This window comes from Lontra canadensis, unplaced genomic scaffold, assembly GCF_010015895.1.
Source record: "Lontra canadensis isolate GAN:19392208 unplaced genomic scaffold, GSC_riverotter_1.0 scaffold145, whole genome shotgun sequence".
In the NCBI taxonomy this organism is placed as follows: Eukaryota; Metazoa; Chordata; class Mammalia; order Carnivora; family Mustelidae; genus Lontra; species Lontra canadensis.
In genome coordinates, this window is record NW_022631139.1 from 1215070 (window position 1) to 1236146 (window position 21077).

The window sequence follows — 21077 nt, forward strand, 5'->3', positions numbered from 1 at the left end:
CAGGCAGGTATGTGGGATCTTAGAGGATAATTGTTGAGTAAACATTGTCGAGTATTTACTGTGTGCCAGGCCATAAGTGAGATCTACCTTCATTTTACATTTAGTCCTCATAACAAGCGGGAGGTATAATCTTAAGTATCTTTGCTGGATGTCAAACTATCCCATAATTTAGTAGTTTAATCCAATGTCTATTTAAAAATATTTCATGATTTTGTGGGTCAGGAATTGGGGCTGAGCTTGCCTGATTGGTCTTTTAGCTATTTGCAGAGTTAATTAAGGTCTCTTGGTGATATCTGGCTAATACCTGGGCCAGTCTGGGGGATCTAAGACATATTTATTCACGAGCATGGTGCCTTGAAAGGGACATCTAGAAAGCTGAGCTCAGGAGAGCCCTTCTCTTTCTCCATTTAGTCAAGTTCTGTCCACATGATCTCTCAGGGTAGTGGGGCTCTTTTCCTGGTAGGTTGGGGCCCCAAGCCCCCAAGGCAGAAGGTGCCAGCACTCTTGAAGGTTAGTCCTGGAATTGGCAGAGTATCATTTACAATGGGCTCCATTGATCAAAGCAGCCACAAGTCAACTCACATTCAGTGGGACAGGAGATAGAGCTTATGTCTCAATGGAAGGAATGTCAACAGTTGTGGCCCCTTGTAATCTATCACATGCAGGCACTCTACTCATTCTCATTTTATGAATGAATAAGCAGTCCAAAAGATATCATGTAAGTATATGAAGGAAACAATGTTAATAAGTGGGAGAGTTGAATGTCGAAACCAGGGAGCTGTCTGATTCATCGGTAATGAAAACCTGTGTCTAGAGGGGAAGTTACACAATTGTCTAATAGAATGTAAAGAAGAAAGTTGGTCTGAAGGGTATTGAATCAGACACTATAAAAAGTTTGCATCATATTCAATATTTATTCTCCTCTTCTTAATAGAACATAGTAGTGTTTTCCTGTTTTGTTTGCTTATTTGTTTGAGGGAAGTATTCCCCTTTGTTCAGTACATTCTCAGCCTTCTTTTGGGGTTAAAACTGGTCATGCAACATTGTCCTGGACAATGGGCTCAAAGCAGAAGTCACTAGGGTTTTCCAAAAGGCCTGACTTAGCAAGTATGCACACTTTTGTCCTTTACTCGCTCTATTTTTTTCTGCCTGGAACATAGACCTAGTAACTGAAGCTCCTCAACTTATGTTATGAGGAAGACAAAGTCCCTAGTCTATGAGGCAGGAAGTATAAATCTAGAAAAAATTCTGGTGATATCTGAAGCCAAGATACCAACCCTAGACTGGTTGACATCAGACTTTTTACTAACTGAGAATAAAATGAACTATTTTTTTTTAGCTTGCTTCTTTCTTTCTTCCTTTTCTTTTCTTTTTTCTTATTTTCAATACATGCAGCCAAATTCAAATAACTAATATGGATAATGTGTGATTTTTGTACTCCCTGAGTCAGATTGAGAAATAGGAAAGGAAATGGCATTCTTTTAGCCAAACCTAAAAACTCTGATAGAGGGACAATGATATAAATTACCAAGAACTGATGACTGAGAGTTGGGACAATCTCTTATGGGTTCCTTGCCTTACAGAGAAGTCAGTGGATGAAATCTTTGTTCACATCTGGGTCATGGAACCAGTTTGACCTCAATTATTCTGGAGGCCACCTTGTGTGAATTCTGTAGTTTGTGGAGGAAGGACAGGAGACGGTCTGGAGGAGGAGACTTCTGGGCTGGGACCATTGCCCACTGGTGGATGCTGCACTATAATTGTGATATGCCTGCTTTAAAAGCTAAGCAGGCTCAACCTATGTTGTATACAGTTTGTCCTCAATTACCATTTACTGAATTAAATTTGTGGTATGATCTGAAGCATGCTACAAAACACACTAATTCCAGGACACCTCTTATAGTGAAATCTCAGAAATATGCTTCTTCTTTTCATGAAATCTTTGAAGATTCATTTTAAAATATAAATATGCTCTTGAAGAAGAGCATAGTAACTAACCACCAAACACCATTACTACATTAGGTTATCAGTCAATTAACATCTCCTTTCATCAGTAAGAGTTTGGTTCTCTGGGGTGAATACATTTTGCTGAAGAAGGTTAAATTCATGAAAAAAATACCATGTTGAGGAAAAAACACATATAGAATAGAATCTGAAGGTATGAACACTGAACATATTTATTGAGTTTCTACACTTCCACATCTGGGGCTCTTTGTCTGGAATAAAGCTTCACCACTGACTGTGAAAACTTGGACAAGGGGTTTTACCTCTCTAAACCCCAATTTCTTTATTTTGTAGCATGGAAAATAGCATAGTTCCTGTTCTCCAAGATCATTGTGATATGATCATCACAACAGCGATGCTCATTTAGCTTGAAGAGCACAAAGCCTGGTGCATCCCTGAAGCCCTATGAGTGTTAGCAGCATTACAGAGGAAGACAGTATCGTGTCCTGCAGTCTGGGACTGAGTTTACACAGATTGGGTCAAATGTCAGCTCTATCACTTTGGGTATATTGTTTTACTTTTTTTGTTTGTTTGTTCATTTATTTTTCTCTGTTTCCTAACCTTTGAAATGGGAGTAATAGCACAAATGATGTTTGATTGTCATAAGGCACTTAAAATAGCATTTGGTAATACTAAGTCATTTTTTCTTCCTTTTTTTTTTTTTTTAAGATTTTAGTTATTTATTTGAAAGAGAGATCTCTGTCTCTCAGAGACAGTGACAGAGTTAGTGAGAGAAATAGCATAAGTGGGGAGGAAAGGGAGAAGGGAGCCTGATGTGGGGCTGGATCCCAGGACCCTGGGATCATGACCTGAACTAAAGGCAGATGCTTACCTATTGAGCCACCCAGGTGCTCCCTAAGTTATCTTTTCATGATGAATATGATATATGCAGTCCACGCTTCACACGGTACTGCAGAACAATAAAAGTGACCACGTACACTGCACCTGGGACAAAGTTTTTAATAACTCATGAGAAAAAAATTTGGTAGTTCTATGACTTTTAATTTTTTTCTACAGCATTAAAAGCTCTCTTGGGGAAATGAAAAAAAAATAGAAAAACTAATATCTGTTTAGTACACTGTCACCTAAAATAATTAGAAACATTGAAAATTACTGTGCTTGTTAAAAATGTATGAAGAGTAGTTTTCACAGTGCTTACTTCTTGTTATATGGCAAATAGGGAGGAAATATCTTTTCTAGGCCATGGTTAACTGTCTTACCCTTACATTTGGATCAGCTTCTAATATTTTATCCTTTGTGCTTTCAACGACATGAAATATCTTGAAGAGTTCCTTTAATGTAAAGATTTCTACTAGTAGCCCTTCCCCTGGGACATTGTCATTCTTTTTGTCACAAACCCACTTCTTAATTTGTATCAAATTATATCACCTTCACTCATTTCCTGTGGCTGCAGATCTAGAGTCTGTCAAACAGCACATGTCAGCATTTCCATGGTCAGCTATTCCTTTGTCTGAATCCCTTTACATCAGAGTTTAATTTTCAGTGTTGTTTTTTATTTCTTTGCTGTATATTCATCTTTGTTGACCAATTTCCCCTTTTTATCTATTTTTAGAAAATGTCACATGGGCTTATCATTGAGAGATGAAGAAGTGACACAACTCTGTGCTTTGCTGTCTGTGTGGGAACTGAATAATAGATGCCCCAGTGACCAATCACCAATAGATTTTGAAAGAAATGATGTGATTGGTCACTAATTATGCTGAGCATCTGTAATTTACATGTTTGTTTGTTGACTGAAGAGCTAGCAGGAGAATTTGTACTTTATGCAATTATTCCCAGTTAGTCCACTATGGTCGCTGAAACTTGAATTATGTTGCTTGAGGACTGGTATGATTTAAATTGTGATAATTGAAATTTGTGCATATTAGAGACATACAAAGTGGAGACTTTGCAATCACCAACTTTACTGAATAGAAATATTTAAATGATAAAGTTACCACTGATATATAGCCATTAAAATATTAGTATCTAAGTATGTTTTAAAAATAGAAACAGAACCACTTTAACATTCACAAAGAATGTCCCTATGCACATTGCTTTCCTCTTGCTGCTGTTACAAATTGTCACAAACCTGGTGATTTACAACAACATAAATTCATCATATACTTGTGGAGGTCAGAAGTGTTATATAAGCCTTATGAGGGTAAAATTAAATAGGGCTGTGTTCCTTTTGGGGCTTTCAGGGGCAAATATCTTTCCTTTTCCTTTTCATTATAGTGTCCCTTGCATTCTTTAGCTTACAGACTTGCCTCAAATTGTTGAAACTTCTAAGCAAGAAGTTTCTTTTATCACATCCCCTGCTACTGCCTTTGACCTTCTTGCCTCACTGTTATATGGACCTTTGTGATTACATTGGGTTTACCTGGATAACCCAAAACAATCTTTGCCTCTCAAAGACCCTTAACTTAATCAAATCAGCAAAATCCCTTTCCCACATAAAATGATGTATTCAAGGTTTTGAGGTTTGGGACATACACATCTTTGGAGGAATATTATTCTCTACCACACTGTAGGTCTTAAAAACCAAACCTTCAAAATATGTATTGTGATCAACTCAGTTTCACCTATCAGGCTGAGGGCTAAAGAGATGAAGTGTGTTCTTCATAGTTAACATGTCACAAATGTTATTTTAATGTGTCCCACTTATTTAATATAAAAAAAATCATCAATTAGATGTTGGGTGACACTCTAGAGATGCAAAGACAAATATCTCCTCCCTCCCCAACAAGGTCCTAAGAATAGCATAATAGATGGTGCTAGCTTCCCAGAAAGTTTAGGTGCCAGGCCCTTGGACCATGCCGATCCAGTCACTCCGAGGGACACACAGCCATAGAACACAGACTTCAGGTCTGCATTGGCCTCTGTCCCCAAAGTGCTGCTCTCCCTTACCCCAACCCCAGGCCATGGCCCAGTAGATCTAAAAATGGCTCTTCCTTATAGAGGTTTTCTATAGCCTCACCATACCACAATATCTCCATAGTATACTAATTTATTGTCTGAAATTATAAGACAAACCATTTTTTAAACTAAGCAAGCTGTGCTGGAGACTTAGTTATTAAGCTCCGGTGTGGGGGTTCAAAGGGATAGTATGGTACATAAGAGGAAAAAATGTAATGGAAGAGTCAGGAGTTTTAGTTACAGTGACTTTGAATCCCTATAAATTTACTTTTCTCATTACAGAGAAGTTATAATTCTACACTACTCTGTCTTTTCCAACTCTTAAAGCTAATGTTTGCCATTTGTCTGTGTGAATCTTTACCACTTAATCTGATAGATGCTCAGTAACTAGTATCTGTAGTATTATTATGGAGCAGTATTTCAAAGGTCATCCTGAATGACATAGGCATATAATAGTGTCTAGTGTGATGAGGTATGTGATACAGGTTCGCACCAGAATAGAAGATAATTGACAAAAAAAGAAAAAAAAAAGGCAACACCAAATATGATCATCACAAATGGGGCAATTTTGCCTGTTTCATCTTCATTCAGTCCCTAAAGAATAGCTCTATTATTCCTTATTTAGAGCAGCCAAATTTAGGTCATTAAACCTAGACATCAGATATTTATAAAAGGTCAACAAATAGCTTATCAAAAATAACTGCTTTTTAAACCAAATGTGTGGTGGGAGGTAGGACTTTTAAAGGTAGAACTTTTGTTTGCTGAAATGACGTTGTTATTTAATGTTGTTTAGATGGGTTCTTATGTCTGTATGTGTATGTATTTATGTGTGTGTAAATAGGGCTCTTGCTTGGCTTCCAGAGATTGTTGGTTTGTGTGTATGCAACTCAGTATTGGTGATCTACTCACCATCCATTTTGATTCCCCCTTCCTAACAAAATTCTGGTATATGATCTTACTGATATGAGGAATTTGAGAAACAAGACAGAGGGGAAGGGAGGAAAAAATGAAACAAGATGAAACCAGAGAGGAAGACAAACTGTAAGAGACTCATAATCATAGGAAACAAGATGAGGGTTGCTGGAAGGGAGGGGGGTGAGAGGGATGGGGTGGTTGGGTATTGGATATTGGGAAGGTAGTGCTCTGGTGAGCTCTGTGAATTCTGTAAGACTGATAAATCACAGACCTGTCCACCTGAAACAAATAATACATTATATGTTAATAAAAAATGAAAATAAAAATAAAACTGCCATATGATAGAAAAAAAAAATCTGGTTTTACTCAAACATTCATGCTCTTCCATGAAGTCATGTGCTTCTGGAAAGTTTTCCTCAATCGACAGTCCTGGAGGATACTTCCTAATTGGTCTGAAGCAGTGGTTTTAAAGGTTTGGTCCAGGGGTCATTGGGAGTGGGACCCTCCTGGGACCTTTTTTTTTAAAATTATTTTATTTTATTTATTTATTTGAGTGAGAGAGAGAGACAAAGTGAGAGAGCATGAGGGGGGCGGTCAGAGGGAGAAGTGGACTCCCTATGGAGCTGGGAGCCCGATGTGGGACTCGATCCCAGGACTCTGGGATCATGATGTGAGCCGAAGACAGTCATTTAACCAACTGAGCCACCAAGGTGCCCCGATCTTGTGACCTTTTTAGAGAATTCACAATATTAAAACCATCTTCATTTTCATACTAGAGATTATGTGTTTTTGTTATGTTCTCTCACAAATGTAAAATGTTTTTTTTCAGGGGCTGCAAGATGTGTGATAATATCTTTACTCAGACAGCTATTGGGATGTGTGCTCTGAGGTTTTGTTTTAAAATTTCCTCAGCTTTCATTTCTAATACAGGAGTTATTGATAGATACAAAAGGGTTATGGATATCCAATATTCTTTTCCAAATTTTTAAGAGTAGAAATGGGCCTTGAGACCAAAAACAGGTCTTTGAACTGCTGGTCCAAGCAAATGACGATGGTCCACTTTCACTTTCAGAGATTGGAGTAGGCATGAGCACATGACACAACCTGTCCAATTAGAGGAAGTCTGAAAGGTAGTGGAGTAGCTGTGTTTCTGAGAAAAGTTTCTTCATTTTTTTTTTTTAATTAAGAAGTATCTACTTATTTTATGCAGAGAGAGAGCATGTATGTGGAGGCGAGGGGCAGAGAAGGAGAGAGAAACTTAAGCAGACTCTGTACTGAGCATGATGTCACCACCCTGAGATCATGACCTGAGCTGAAACAATGGGTCCAAACCAAGAGTGCTTTGCTTAAGGGACTTTTCTGTCCAGATGCCCCAGGATTCTTCATTCTTAAAAAGAAATATAGGATGAGGGATGAGGCAGTCTTTATTTCCCACCCACTCCCCCAACCCTTGAACTTGACTGGATCTGGATGTGGGCGATGGTGTGATGCCTGGAACTGTAGAGCCACCTTGCTCAAGCATGAGGTTGGGGTAGCCACAGAGGAGGAGCCCTCACTTTCCATACCCAGAGTGCTCCTTGCCTCATTTAAATCTGTAAACAAACAGAGAGAGAGAGAGAGGAATAACATCAAAGCACTAAAGGTGCTCAGGATGGTTTTTACTCTTCTTGGTGCTTTTAACTCCAAAGTAGCAGTTTCATATCCTAGTAGAATATATTTCTCTAGATTATTTTGGGACTCTGTTAAAAGATTTTCTGTTAGAACAGGCAAGACTCCAGTTTTGCTTATTTCCTTTAACAGAACAAACACGTAGGTACAAATTAGTACATGTGAGTTTGGTTCTGACCACATATCAAATGTTTAGTAACCCAGGAGGAATTATTTTTGTTTCTTTGAATCCCAAAGAATGGACTTTTACATCGGATTGCAAATCCCAGTCTTAAAGGAAAACGAGCAGAATTGACATTGGTGTATCATATCTAGAATTTTTAGATTTGGATATTGTTGCTAAGGTTTTACTGATTCAGTAGTCACTATCCCTCATCCATAGAGGTGCTTTTGCATCAGGCACGTAACTAAGCAACCCAATTTTACAATGAAAAATATAGTTCATCTACTGAGTTGTCCAGTTCAAATAATGAATTTTAAATGGTAGAACTTTTGTTTACTGAACTAACCTGGTTATTTTTTAGTCTTCTTGTATCATTATCATATGTATGTATATATGTATGTCTGTATTTTTACTCAAAGTGTCATGGAAGACCTATTATGGGGAGACCCTGTGCCATGTGGACTCTGTCAATCATCCAACAGATTTATTTAACAACCTCTATGTCTGAAATACTATGTTAGAAAATCGGTAGTTAGTGGTAAGCAAATAAGTATGCTTTCTTCATAAAAATTGTTGTTTAGTGTGGTGCATAAAAGCTAAACCAATAAACACACACACACACAATTACAACGTTTGAGGAAATGAATTAGAAAGAAAGTCACCTGGTTTCAGTGCTAAAGACTAAGAGGAAGAGAAGGGGACATGTGCTTCTTGGCAAGGTGTCTAAAGACGTGCTCACCAACAAAGGGACTTTCAGAAAAAGAGGCTGCCATACGGTGTTTGGAAGATGCTTCCTCAGCCACGTGAAGAATAAATTCATAGGCCCTGACTCTTAAAGTCTACGGGATCATTATGAAGAGGATGGACACTAGGACACATAGCAACCAAATGTACATGGCCACTCAGACGCCATATGAATAGTACATTTAGCTCTAGGTAACAAGGTGCTGAAATAATGAGGAAGCTATTCCATGTGCACTCGTGGCAGAGCTGTACGAAATATTAAGGGACTTGGCTGGCCTCATCAAAGAGAGTTCCACACAACATGTCCTGAATGTGAATGTGAAAGTAAGGAAAATATATGCTGATCAATGGCCAGAATGAAGAAGTTTGAAATGGATGTAAATATCTCCGATTAGGCTGCGTTACTGCTCACGTTAGGGAACATGTATTTTTTCATTCATTAATTCCTTCAAGTCTTTACCAAACACACAGTGTGTGTGTGATGGGCACTGTGTGCTAGTTAATGAGGGTGGAACTATGAAAAGAACAGTGCTCCCGAAAGCAGGAAGCTTCCAATCTTGTCAGGGGATAGACTTGTAAACAATATTGTGAAATAAATAAGGCCATAGAAGTAAAATGCCTCCTTCTGGCTCCTGCCTATCTTTCTAACATCATCTTTTCTTTATTTATTTATGTATGTATGTATGTATGCATGTATTTATTTATTTATTTGACAGGCAGAGATCACAAGTAGGTAGTGAGGCAGGCAGAGGGAGAGTGGGGGAAGCAGGCTCCCCGCTGAGCAGAGAGCCCGATGCGGGGGCTCTGTCCCAGGACCCTGGGATCATGACCTGAGCGAAAGGCAAAGGCTTTAACCCACTGAGCCACCCAGGCACCCTCTTTTGCTTTAATTTAAAGCGAAGTTAACCTGATTTTTCAGTGTTTTAAATGTGCTAAACTTCCTTATTGTAGGCCTTACACAGGCTTTACTGGAACCCTCTGCACACCCACTCATGCATGATTATTGTCCATTCATCATTTAAGAATTTATTTAAATACATTTATTCCAAGCTATCTTTCCTAAATCAGTGTTTCTCAGTGTGGTCCATGAAATATCCATATCATATGTGACTAACAATGTGCTCTAAAAATGCAAATTCTTGAGTATCTCTACAACAGACCAACCTACTGAATGATTAGAGATCCAAAAAAAAAAAAAAAGTGATTTTCATACATTTTGCTGGAAATTCTTTTACACACTGAGTTTGATCTCCACTGTCCTAAACTGTGTTCAGGATCTTTTCTGTGCTCCCATAGCCACAGTGATCTGCCCCTACCATAAGACTTACTGCCTGAAACCATTGGGGGGTCTATTAAATAAATCCTTCAAAGTAAATGAAAACTCACAGAGGTAGGGAAACGTCTGCTTGCTAAAAATTGTTAAGTCCACTCTTTCAGACTGAACGGTTGCCATGGGTGGCCAATAAACATATGGAAGTTTTACTGTGAAGGAGCAGATTGTTTCCATGTATTTAAGGGACAGAAAGGCCTTCTTGGCAGAGTGTGTGCCTGTTTAGGTGTTCAGGTAAGACAAGGTAGTTCAGGTTGTCTGTAATCCAGATGGGGTGGATGGGTGGAGGCAGATGAGCCAGTGAATGGCTGTAAGTCATGCTACAGAGGTAAGGTTTCTTTTCATGTTATCAAAAATAAGTACCTACAGAAGTGTGTTAAGTATGATGTAATGGGGAAGAAAAAAAAAAAAAGGATAAAGACCAGGAGACCTAAGTTCCAGGCCTGGGTTGGCCAGGGACTCCTTAAATTTGCTGTAGACAATTTCTTGATCTTATGTCTTGGTTTTAATAACTGGTAATTGTATATAACTATCTCATACTTTGTCACTTTACAAGGATGAGTATTTTCATAAGGTATATAAAATGAACATACATGAAAAGCATAACACATTAAGGAAATGCCAAGTATTTTTTTTAATACTGTTTATTATTCCCCTTTAAGGGTTAAAAGCTTTTATCTGTAGGCTACAGTTCTTAGCCTTTGGATACTCCTGGTAGTTACATTTTCAGACTACTTCTGTCTTACCTGAAAGCCACAATGAACCCTTGATGGAAAAACTATTTACTTGTATATACTGTTCATACATTCTATTAATATCATCTTCCTTTATATTTTATGTTGGTACAACATTTTACTCTTACAAGCTCAAGTTGAATGGGACTGTATGGCTGATATTTTGACACTTTAGGATTCAAAAGTTATAAATGACTTTTGACATATAACAAATGTCATGTTACATCCTAGAGCTATGTCTATTTTTGGCAAATTGCTGATCTTTTCTCCTTTTTTTTTTTTTTAATCCAGAATAAACTTCCTGCCTAAAATTAGCCTGGATTGGCTCAACTAAACTCATTGTGTCAAATACTTATGACCATGTGAAGAGCTATACATTCTGTGGCTAAAAGAATCCACTTCCTTTAATAGAGGGCCATAACTTTTTTTCAAAAGCTGAGTGTTTCCAAATTAATGTAGTAAGTCAAGTTTTTTTGTTTGTTTGTTTTGATTTATTTTATTTTTTTTTAATTTTATTTTTTATAAACATATTTGTTTATCCCCAGGGGTACAGGTCTGTGAATTGCCAGGTTTACCCACCTCACAGCACTCACCATAGCACATACCCTCCCCAATGTCCATAAACCCACCCCCCAACGACCCCTCCCCCCATCAACCCTCAGTTTGTTTGTGAAATTAAGAGTCACTTATGGTTTGTCTCCCTCCCACTCCCATCTTGTTTCATTTACTCTTCTCCTACCTCCTTAACCCCCCATGTTGCATCTCCTCTCCCTCATATCAGGGAGATCATATGATAGTTGTCTTTCTCCGATTGACTTATTTCCCTAACCATGATACCCTCTAGTTCCATCCACGCCGTCGCAAATGGCAAGATTTCATTTCTTTTGATGGCTGCATAGTATTCCATTGTGTATATATACCACATCTTCTTTATCCATTCGTCTGTTGATGGACATCTAGGTTCTTTCCATAGTTTGGCTATTGTAGACATTGCTGCTATAAACATTCGGGTGACGTGCCCCTTCGGATCACTACGTTTGTATCTTTAGGATAAATACCCAGTAGTGCAATTGCTGGGTCATAGGGTAGTTCTATTTTCAACATTTTGAAGAACCTCCATGCTGTTTTCCAGAGTGGTTGCACCAGCTTGCATTCCCACCAACAGTGTAGGAGGGTTCCCCTTTCTCCGTATCCTCGCCAGCATCTGTCATTTCCCGACTTGTTAATTTTAGCCATTCTGACTGGTGTGAGGTGATATCTCATTGTGGTTTTGATTTGTATTTCCCTGATGCCGAGTGATATGCAGCACTTTTTCATGTGTCTGTTGGCCATCTGGATGTCTTCTTTGCAGAAATGTTTGTTCATGTCTTCTGCCCATTCCTTGATTGGATTATTTGTTCTTTGGGTGTTGAGTTTGCTAAGTTCTTTATAGGTTTTGGACACTAGCCCTTTATCTGATATGTCGTTTGCAGATATCTTCTCCCATTCTGTCAGTTGTCTTTTGGTTTTGTTAACTGTTTCATTTGCTGTGCAAAAGCTTTTGATCTTGATAAAATCCCAATAGTTCATTTTTGCCCTTGCTTCCCTTGCCTTTGGCGATGTTCCTAGGAAGATGTTGCTGTGGCTGAGGTCGAAGAGGTTGCTGTCTGTGTTCTCCTCAAGGATTTTGATGGACTCCTTTCTCATATTGAGGTCCCTCATCCATTTAGAGTATTTTCGTGTGTGGTGTAAGGAAATGATCCAATTTCATTTTTCTGCATGTGGCGGTCCAATTTTCCCAACACCATTTATTGAAGAGGCTGTCTTTTTACCATTGGACATTCTTTCCTGCTTTGTCGAAGATTAGTTGACCATAGAGTTGAGGGTCTATTTCAGGGCTCTTTATTCTGTTCCATTGATCTATGTGTCTGTTTTTGTGCCAGTACCATGCTGTCTTGATGATGACAGCTTTGTAATAGAGCTTGAAGTCCGGAATTGTGATGCCACCAACTTTGGCTTTCTTTTTCAATATTCCTTTGGCTATTCGAGGTCTTTTCTGGTTCTATATAAATTTTAGGATTATTTGTTCCATTTCCTTGAAAAAAAAAGGATGGTACTTTGATAGGAATTGCATTAAATGTGTAGATTGCTTTAGGTAGCATAGACATTTTCACAATATTTATTCTTCCAATCCAGGAGCATGGAACATTTTTCCATTTCTTTGTGTCTTCCTCAATTACTTTCATGAGTACTTTATAGTTTTCTGTGTATAGATTCTTAGCCTCTTTGGTTAGGTTTATTCCTAGGTATCTTATAGTTTTGGGTGCAATTGTAAATGGGATTGACTCCTTAATTTCTCTTTCTTCTGTCTTGTTGTTGGTGTATAGACATGCAACTGATTTCTGTGCATTGATTTTATATCCTGACATATTACTGAATTCCTGTACAAGTTCTAGCAGTTTTGGAGTGGAGTCTTTTGGGTTTCCCACATATAGTATCATATCATCTGCGAAGAGTGATAGTTTGACTTCTTCTTTGCCGATATGGGTGCCTTTAATTTCCTTTTGTTGTCTGATTGCTGAGGCTAGGACTTCTAGTACTATGTTGAATAGCAGTGGTGATAATGGATATCCCTGCCGTGTTCCAGACCTTAGAGGAAAAGCTTTCAGTTTTTCTCCATTGAGAATGATATTTGTGGTGGCTTTTTCATAGATGGCCTTGATAATATTGAGGTATGTGCCCTCTATCCCTACACTTTGAAGAGTTTTGATCAGGATGGGATGCTGTACTTTGGCAAATGCTTTTTTAGCATCTATGAAGAGTATCATATGGTTCTTGTTCTTTCTTTTATTAATGTGTTGTATCACATTGATTGATTTACGGATGTTGAACTAACCTTGCAGCCCTAGAATAAATCCCACTTGGTCGTGGTGAATAATCCTTTTAATGTACTGTTGAATCCTATTGGCTAGTATTTTGGTGAGAATTTTTGCATCTGTGTTCATCAAGGATATTGGTCTGTAGTTCTCTTTTTTGATGGGATCCTTGTCTGCTTTTGGGATCAAGGTGATGCTGGCCTCATGAAAGGAGTTTGGAAGTTTTCCTTCCATTTCTATTTTTTGGAACAGTTTCAGGAGAATAGGAATTAGTTCTTCTTTAAATGTTTGGTAGAATTCCCCCGGGAAGCCGTCTGGCCCTGGGCTTTTGTTTGTTTGGAGATTTTGGATGACTGTTTCAATCTCCTTACTGGTTATGGGTCTGTTCAGGCTTTCTATTTCTTCCTGGTTCAGTTGTGGTAGTTTATATGTCTCTAGGAATGCATCCATTTCTTCCAGATTGTCAAATTTGTTGGCGTAGAGTTGCTCATAGTATGTTCTTATATTTGTCTGTATTACTTTGGTGTTAGTTGTGATCTCTCCTCTTTCATTCATGATTTTATTTGGGTCCTTTCTCTTTTCTTTTGGATAAGTCTGGCCAGGGGTTTATCAATCTTATTAATTCTTTCAAGGAACCAGCTCCTAGTTTCAGTGATTTGTTCTATTGTTTTTTTGGTTTCTATTTCATTGATTTCTGCTCTGATCTTTATGATTTCTCTTCTCCTGCTGGGTTTAGGGTTTCTTTCTTGTTCTTTCTCCAGCTCCTTTAGGTGTAGGGTTAGGTTGTGTACCTGAGACCTTTCTTGTTTCTTGAGAAAGGCTTGTTCCGCTATATATTTTCCTCTCAGGACTGCCTTTGCTGTGTCCCACAGATTTTGAACCGTTGTGTTTTCATTATCATTTGTTTCCATTAATTTTTTCAATTATTCTTTAATTTCCTGGTTGACATTTATTCTTTAGAAGGATGCTGTTTAGTCTCCATGTATTGGTGTTCTTTCCAAATTTCCTTTTGTGATTGAGTTCTAGCTTCAGAGTATTGTGGTCTGAAAATATGCAGGGAATGATCCCAATCTTTTGATACCGGTTGAGACCTGATTTAGGACCCAGGATGTGATCTATTCTGGAGAACGTTCCATGTGCACTAGAGAAGAATGTGTATTCTGTTGCTTTGGGATGAAATGTTCTGAATATATCTGTGATGTCCATCTGGTCCAGTGTGTCATTATGGCCTTTATTTCTTTGTTGATCTTTTGTTTGGATGATCTGTCCATTTCAGTGAGGGCAGTGTTAAAGTCCCCTACTATTAGTGTATTATTGTTGATGTGTTTCTTTGATTTTGTTATTAGTTGGTTTATATAGTTGGCTGCTTCCACATTAGGGGCATATATATTTAAAATTGTTAGATCTTCTTGTTGGACAGATCCTTTGATTATGATAGAGTGTCCTTCCTCATCTCTTATTATAGTCTTTGGCTCAAAATCTAATTTTTCTGATATAAGGATTGCCACTCCTGCTTTCTTCTGATGTCCATTAGCATGGTAAATTCTTTTCCACCCCCTCACTTTAAATCTGGAGGTGTCGTTGGGTTTAAAATTAGTTTCTGGTAGGCAACATATAGATGGGTTTTGTTTTTTTATCCATTCTGATACCCTGTGTCTTTTGATTGGGGCATTTAGCCCATTAACATTCAGGGTAACTATTGAGAGAGATGAATTTAGTGCCATCGTATTGCCTGTAAGATGACTGTTATCATATATTGTCTCTGTTCCTTTCTGATCTACTACTTTTAGGCTCTCTCTTTGCTTAGAGGACTCCATTCAATATATCCTGTAGAGCTGGTTTGGTGTTTGCAAATTCTTTCAGTTTTTGTTTGTCCTGGAAGCTTTAATCTCTCCTTCTATTTTCAATAATAGCCTAGCTGGATATAATATTCTGGCTGCATGTTTTTCTCGTTCAGTGCTCTGAATATATCATGCCAGCTCTTTCTGGCCTGCCAGGTCTCTGGATAAGTCTGCTGCCAATCTACTATTTTTACCATTGTATGTTACAGACTTCTTTTCCCGGGATGCTTTCAGGATTTTCTCTTTGTCACTAAGACTCATAAATTTTACTATTAGGTGATGGGGTTTGAACCTATTCTCATTGATTTTGAGGGGGGTTTTCTGGACATCCTGGATTTTGATGCTTGTTCCCTTTGCCATATTGGGGAAATTCTGTCCAATAATTCTCTCCAATATACCTTCTGCTCCCCTCTCTCTTTCTTCTTCTTCTGGAATCCCAATTATTCTAATGTTGTTTCGTCTTATGGTGTCACTTATCTCTCAAATTCTCCCCTCGTGGTCCAGTAGCTGTTTGTCCCTCTTTTGCTCAGCTTCTTTTTCTCTGTCATTTGGTCTTCTATATCACTAATTCTTTCTTCTGCCTCATTTATCCTAGCTGTGAGAGCCTCCAGTTTTGATTGCACCTCATTAATAATTTTTTTTTTATTTCAACTTGGTTAGATTTTAGTTCTTTTATTTCTCCAGAAAGGGCTTTTATATCTCCCAAGAGGGTTTCTCTAATATCTTCCATGCCTTTTTCGAGCCCGGCTAGAACCTTGAGAATTGTCATTGTGAACTCTAGATCTGACATATTACAAACGTTTGTATTGATTAGGTCCCTAGCCTTTGGTACTGCCTCTTGTTCTTTTTTTTTGTGGTGAATTTTTCTGCCTTGTCATTTTATCCAGATAAGAGTATATGAAGGAGCAAGAAAAATAGTAAAAGGGTGGCAACAACCCCAGGAAAATATGCTTTAACCAAATCAGAAGAGATCCCAAATCATGAGGGTGGAGAAAGGGGATAAAAAGAGGTTCAGAAAGAAAAAAGAAAAAAAAAAAAAGAAACAATAAAAAAAGAGAACGAATAAAGAAAAAATATAAAAAGGAAAAAAAATATATATATATTAGATAAACTAGTTAAAAAAAACGTTAAAAAAAGAAAAGGGTAAAAGTTAAAAAAAATTAGCAGAAGAAGAGAAAAAAAATTGAAAAAGAAAAAAAATTAAATTAACTGCAAGGCTAAAGAATCATGCGGAGAAAGCCATGAGCTCCTTGCTTTGCTTTCTCCTCCTCTGGAATTCCGCTGCTCTCCTTGGTATTGAAACTGCACTCCTTTCGTAGGTGAACTTGGTCCTGGCTGGGTTTCTTGTTGATCTTCTGGGGGAGGGGCCTGTTGTAGTGATTCTCAAGTGTCTTTGCCCCAGGCGGAGTTGCACTGCCCTTACCAGGGCCTGGGCTGAGTAATCCACTCGGGTTTGCTTTCGGGAGCTTTGTTCCCTGAGAGCTTTCCGTAGAGTTCCAGAGGATGGGAATGAAGATGGCGGCCTCCCAGTCTCTGGCCTGGAGGAGCTGAGAGCCTTGGGCCCCATTCCTCAGTGCGCACTCAGAGAACAGCGCCCAATTACTCCCGTCACCCTGGCCTCTGGCCGTGCTCCGAGTTGACCGAGCCTGTGACTGGTTCAAGGTAAACCTGAGCTTAGAGCTCACTCCTCAGCTCTTCTCTGTAGCCAGCTTCCCCGTTCTGATACCTGTAAGCTCTGTGACATTCAGACACCCCCGATCCTTTTGTGACCCTGCGGGACCTGAGGCCACGCTGACCCTGCGTGGGCTTCACCCCGGTTTAGCCTCTGGAGCGATGTCCCTCAGCGGAACAGACTTTTAAAAGTCCTGATTTTGTGCTCCGTGGCTCCACCGCTTGCCGGGATCCGGCCCCTTCCCCCGTGGTCTATCTTCCTGTCGCTTTGGATTCACTTCTCTGCCAGTCCTACCTTTCAGAAAGTGATTGATTTTCTGTTTCTAGAATTGCTGTTTTTCTTCTCTTCAGTCTCCCGTTGGATTTGTAGGTGTTTGCAATATTTAGATAAGCTATCTAGCTGATCTCCTGCTACCTGAAGTTGTCTCAGCCTGCTACTTCTCCGCCATCTTGACCTATTTTATTTTATTTTTTTACCGTATTTACCACAGCCAAGATATGAAAGTAACCCAGATATCTATGGACAGATGAATGTATAAAAAGATGTGTTATATATGTACAATGGAATATTACTCAGCCATAAAAATAATCAGAAATTGCTATGTGCTGCAAAATGGGTGGACCTAGAGGGTAATATGTGAAGTGAAGTATGCCAGACAGAGAAAGACAGATAACATATTACTTTATTTACATATGGAATCTAAAAAACAGAACAAATGAACAAACAAATAAAAAACCTGAATCAGACCCATAAATATAGAAAACAAATTGGTGGCTGCTGGAGGAAAGGGAGATGAGTTTTAGGTAAAACAGGTGAAGGGGGTTAAAAGGTACAAAATTGAAATTAGAAAATAAAGGAGTCACAGGGCTGAAAAGTGCAGCATAGAGAATGCAGTCAATAATATTGTACTAACATGTGCCAGATGATAACTGCACTTGTGGTATGTTCTAAAATGTGTAATTATCGATTCACTATGTTATATACCTGAAACTACTGTACTATTGTATGTCAACTCAATTTCAGTTACAAATAAAAAGAATTAGTGTGTCTGGGTGGCTCAGCTGGTTAAGCATCCAGCTCTTGGTTTTGGCTCAGGGCACATGATCTCAGGGTCATGAGATCCAGCCCAGCATAGGGCTCTGTGCTCAGAGGGGAGTCTGCTTCCCTCTATCTCCCTCTCCCTCTGCCCCTCCACCCACTTGAGCTCTTTTTCTGTCATTCTCTCTCTGTAAAATAAATAAATATTAAAGAAATATAAAGAGTAAAAGAGATTGACAACAACAAGTTAGCATTGCTATGTCCATTTTCTGGTTGTAGAAATTAAATCCCAGAAAGGTTTATTTAGTCAGTAATCCACAGATTGTGGTGGAGATAGAATTCAAACCAGGTGTCTCCAGCAGAGGGAGGTTAACTGACAGGAAGAGTTAAAATAAATAAAAATATATCCTGTGTTTCAAGTTATAACCTGAACTATAGTTGAGCCTCAACTTCGCCATATTGTCTTTTTTAAATCTTTTAACCTTTCTAAGTGTCAGTGTCTTCCTTTGTAAATTTTGAATAGTATCTGGAAGAGCTTTTGAGGGAAAAAGAAAAATACTTTAAAACCAGTTATTGCATGGTTATATAATAGGTACTTGTAATAGATGGGGACCATGAGTATTTGTAGCTTTTAAATTTCTTTTAGTAAATGATTATTCCCTACCCCATATTAGTTAACAAGGCTATATGAAGAAAAAATAATTTGGAGTTATCCTAATATATATTTTATTAATTAATTAATTAAGCTCTCCATATATGTAAAGATCTGAGAAATCATTATATCCGGCCCCGTACTGGGAGTATTTTCTCCTATCAGGGATTTTTATCCTCTTCATTTCTTTTCAGAAACATCTCCAGGGTTCCATCTTTATTATACACCTAGAATAAATACACTTTAGACATAAAACTTTATTCAAAACGTCTCTTCCTTTTAGAAGAGAATGTCATTGTCTGTCATTTCCCCCAATTTATCCATGTGCTTTTTCTTGTTTCTGGAGCTTGTATCCCTAGCAGTCACTAGAACGATGTCCTCCAAGGACCTTGGCCCTGATCTAGGGTTCTTTCTAACTGGGTTCTGGGAATGAGATCTGGCACTTTTGACTTAGACCCTTAAGGCATAATGACAATGACTTGTCACTTTCCACCGGTTTGAAATCCTACAATGCAAAAACTTTATGTCAGTTTCTGCTTTTCTTCTACTGTCTCTTCCTCTTCTTTTAAATGCTCTAATCTCTAACTTTACCCCTTGAGAACTACCAATCAGTATTGAATGCGTGTTTGGAATTACAGCAGGGTACACTGAGTTGTAGTGCCATTTGGCAAAAGTACGCTGTCTTCATTAAAGAAGGCTTGTTGGCCTGGGAAACTGTTACATAACAATATTCAAAAAGTCTCTTATGAGAAAGTCTTTTGGAGTCCATATTGAGAAATAAACATAAACATATGTGTGATCCTTTAATGAGTAACAAATATGTACCACTACTGTAGGACATTTATTGGAATATTTGGAAATCAGTAGTTTCCTCCCCCTGCTCCAATGTTCTTTTACTTTTGAAGAAGTGTCACTTTACATCTCTGTTAAACTTTCATTATCATTACCCAGAAAATTCTCATAGTTTCTCAGACATGTAATGGTAGGAAGGATAATGATCCACAGAGATACCCAAGTCCTAGCCTCAGAACCTGTGAATATGTTAGGTTAAGTGGCAAAGAGGAGTAAGGTTGCAAATGAAATTAATGTTGCTAATCAGTGAGCTTTAAGATAGGGAGAATAACCTGAAACTTTTGAGTGAGCTCACTGTATTCACCAGAGTCTTTAAAGTGAAAAAAAGAAAGCAACAGGAGAGAATTAGAAGCAGGAGTGACTATGGAGGAAAGACACAAAGACATGCAGCAGATCTGGCTTTGAAGATCTGGGGAGAGGGCAACAAGCCAAGGAATGTAGGTGGCTCATGGGAGCTAGAAGAGGCAAAGAAATGGATTATCCCCTAAAACCTCTAGAAGAGGTTTTAAAATCAAGCCAGCAGCTTGATTTTATCCGACGGAGACCCATGTCAGACTTCTACAGAATTATAAGACAATAAATTTGTGTTGTTTTACATTGTTTAATTTAAATTGTTTACATTTGCAGTGATTTGTTATAGTAGCTGCATAAAATTAATACACATGGTTTCTTTCCTTCTCCAGTAAGAAGAGAGGGATGATAAACTAGTGAGATTTATATGGGTGTTGAAGGCAGAGAATATAAGCACAAAACTAGAGAAGGCATTATAAAGGGGTGTTAATTCCTCCTTTCCTTCCATATTCTTACTACATCTCTTTCTACATGCTACCAAAATAATTCTCACTTGGAGATACACGGAGGCACTTTGACCATTTATAGATTTGAAATAAAATATAATCCCTGCTGGGTGGAAAGGGAAGTCCTTGTCTTCTTCCAGAAGATAAATAGATTATGATAATACAATAACTATTTGAACCATCTAGATAGGTTGAAACTGTTACACCTTAAGAAAAAAAGAAGCAGTTCATGTGTATTGAAGTTTTATGTAATTGTGTCTTAGCAATTTGTTCAAATGATCTTTGCTAAAAGAGAGAAAGGGGCTACTGAATAATCTTAATACAAATCTTGAAGAAAATAAGACGCTAGACCTTGCTGTGAATCATAAATGATTGCCTCTTCACCTTTTACAAAGACTCAAAGCTACTTTGGTAGATTGCTATCAGAAAATCAGTGCCCCCCAATTAGTACCAGGAACAGAACTAAGCAGGTGAAAATCTTGAGTCGACGGTCAGTTTACACAGTCCACATACAACACTGAATGTGAGAAACTTCTGGAAGAGCCACTTTGACTTCTGTTCTCTTCACCTCTTTTCATTTTCTTTTTACTTGTGACATTTTTGAGTGCAATGTAATGAGCACTGTAGTGTGCTTGAACTAATCCCCAGCATCTATAGATAAATGGTGATGGGGATAATGAAAGAATTTTATAAAACATCCAGAGTGTAAAACAGATTTATTAAGTCTTTGTTACAGTTCATAAAATATATGAATGAGAATTTGGAAGTTTGAAATATTAATTCAAAGCAGAGATGGCCCTAACAGTTTTCCACGATATGTGATTGATAAATTGATGCTTATAGTGTAGGGTAAGGTTTGGGGAGAGAAGACGAGGAGAGACAGGGGATGGTTT

General features: G+C 38.2%; 1 protein-coding gene across 3 annotated transcripts in view; it reads left to right on the forward strand.

The window, feature by feature from the left end:
• The window catches only part of CNTNAP5 (contactin associated protein family member 5), an 809884-nt gene that overhangs the window by 783230 nt on the left and 5577 nt on the right, over window positions 1–21077 (forward strand). The gene's annotated exons all lie outside the window — the stretch shown is intronic.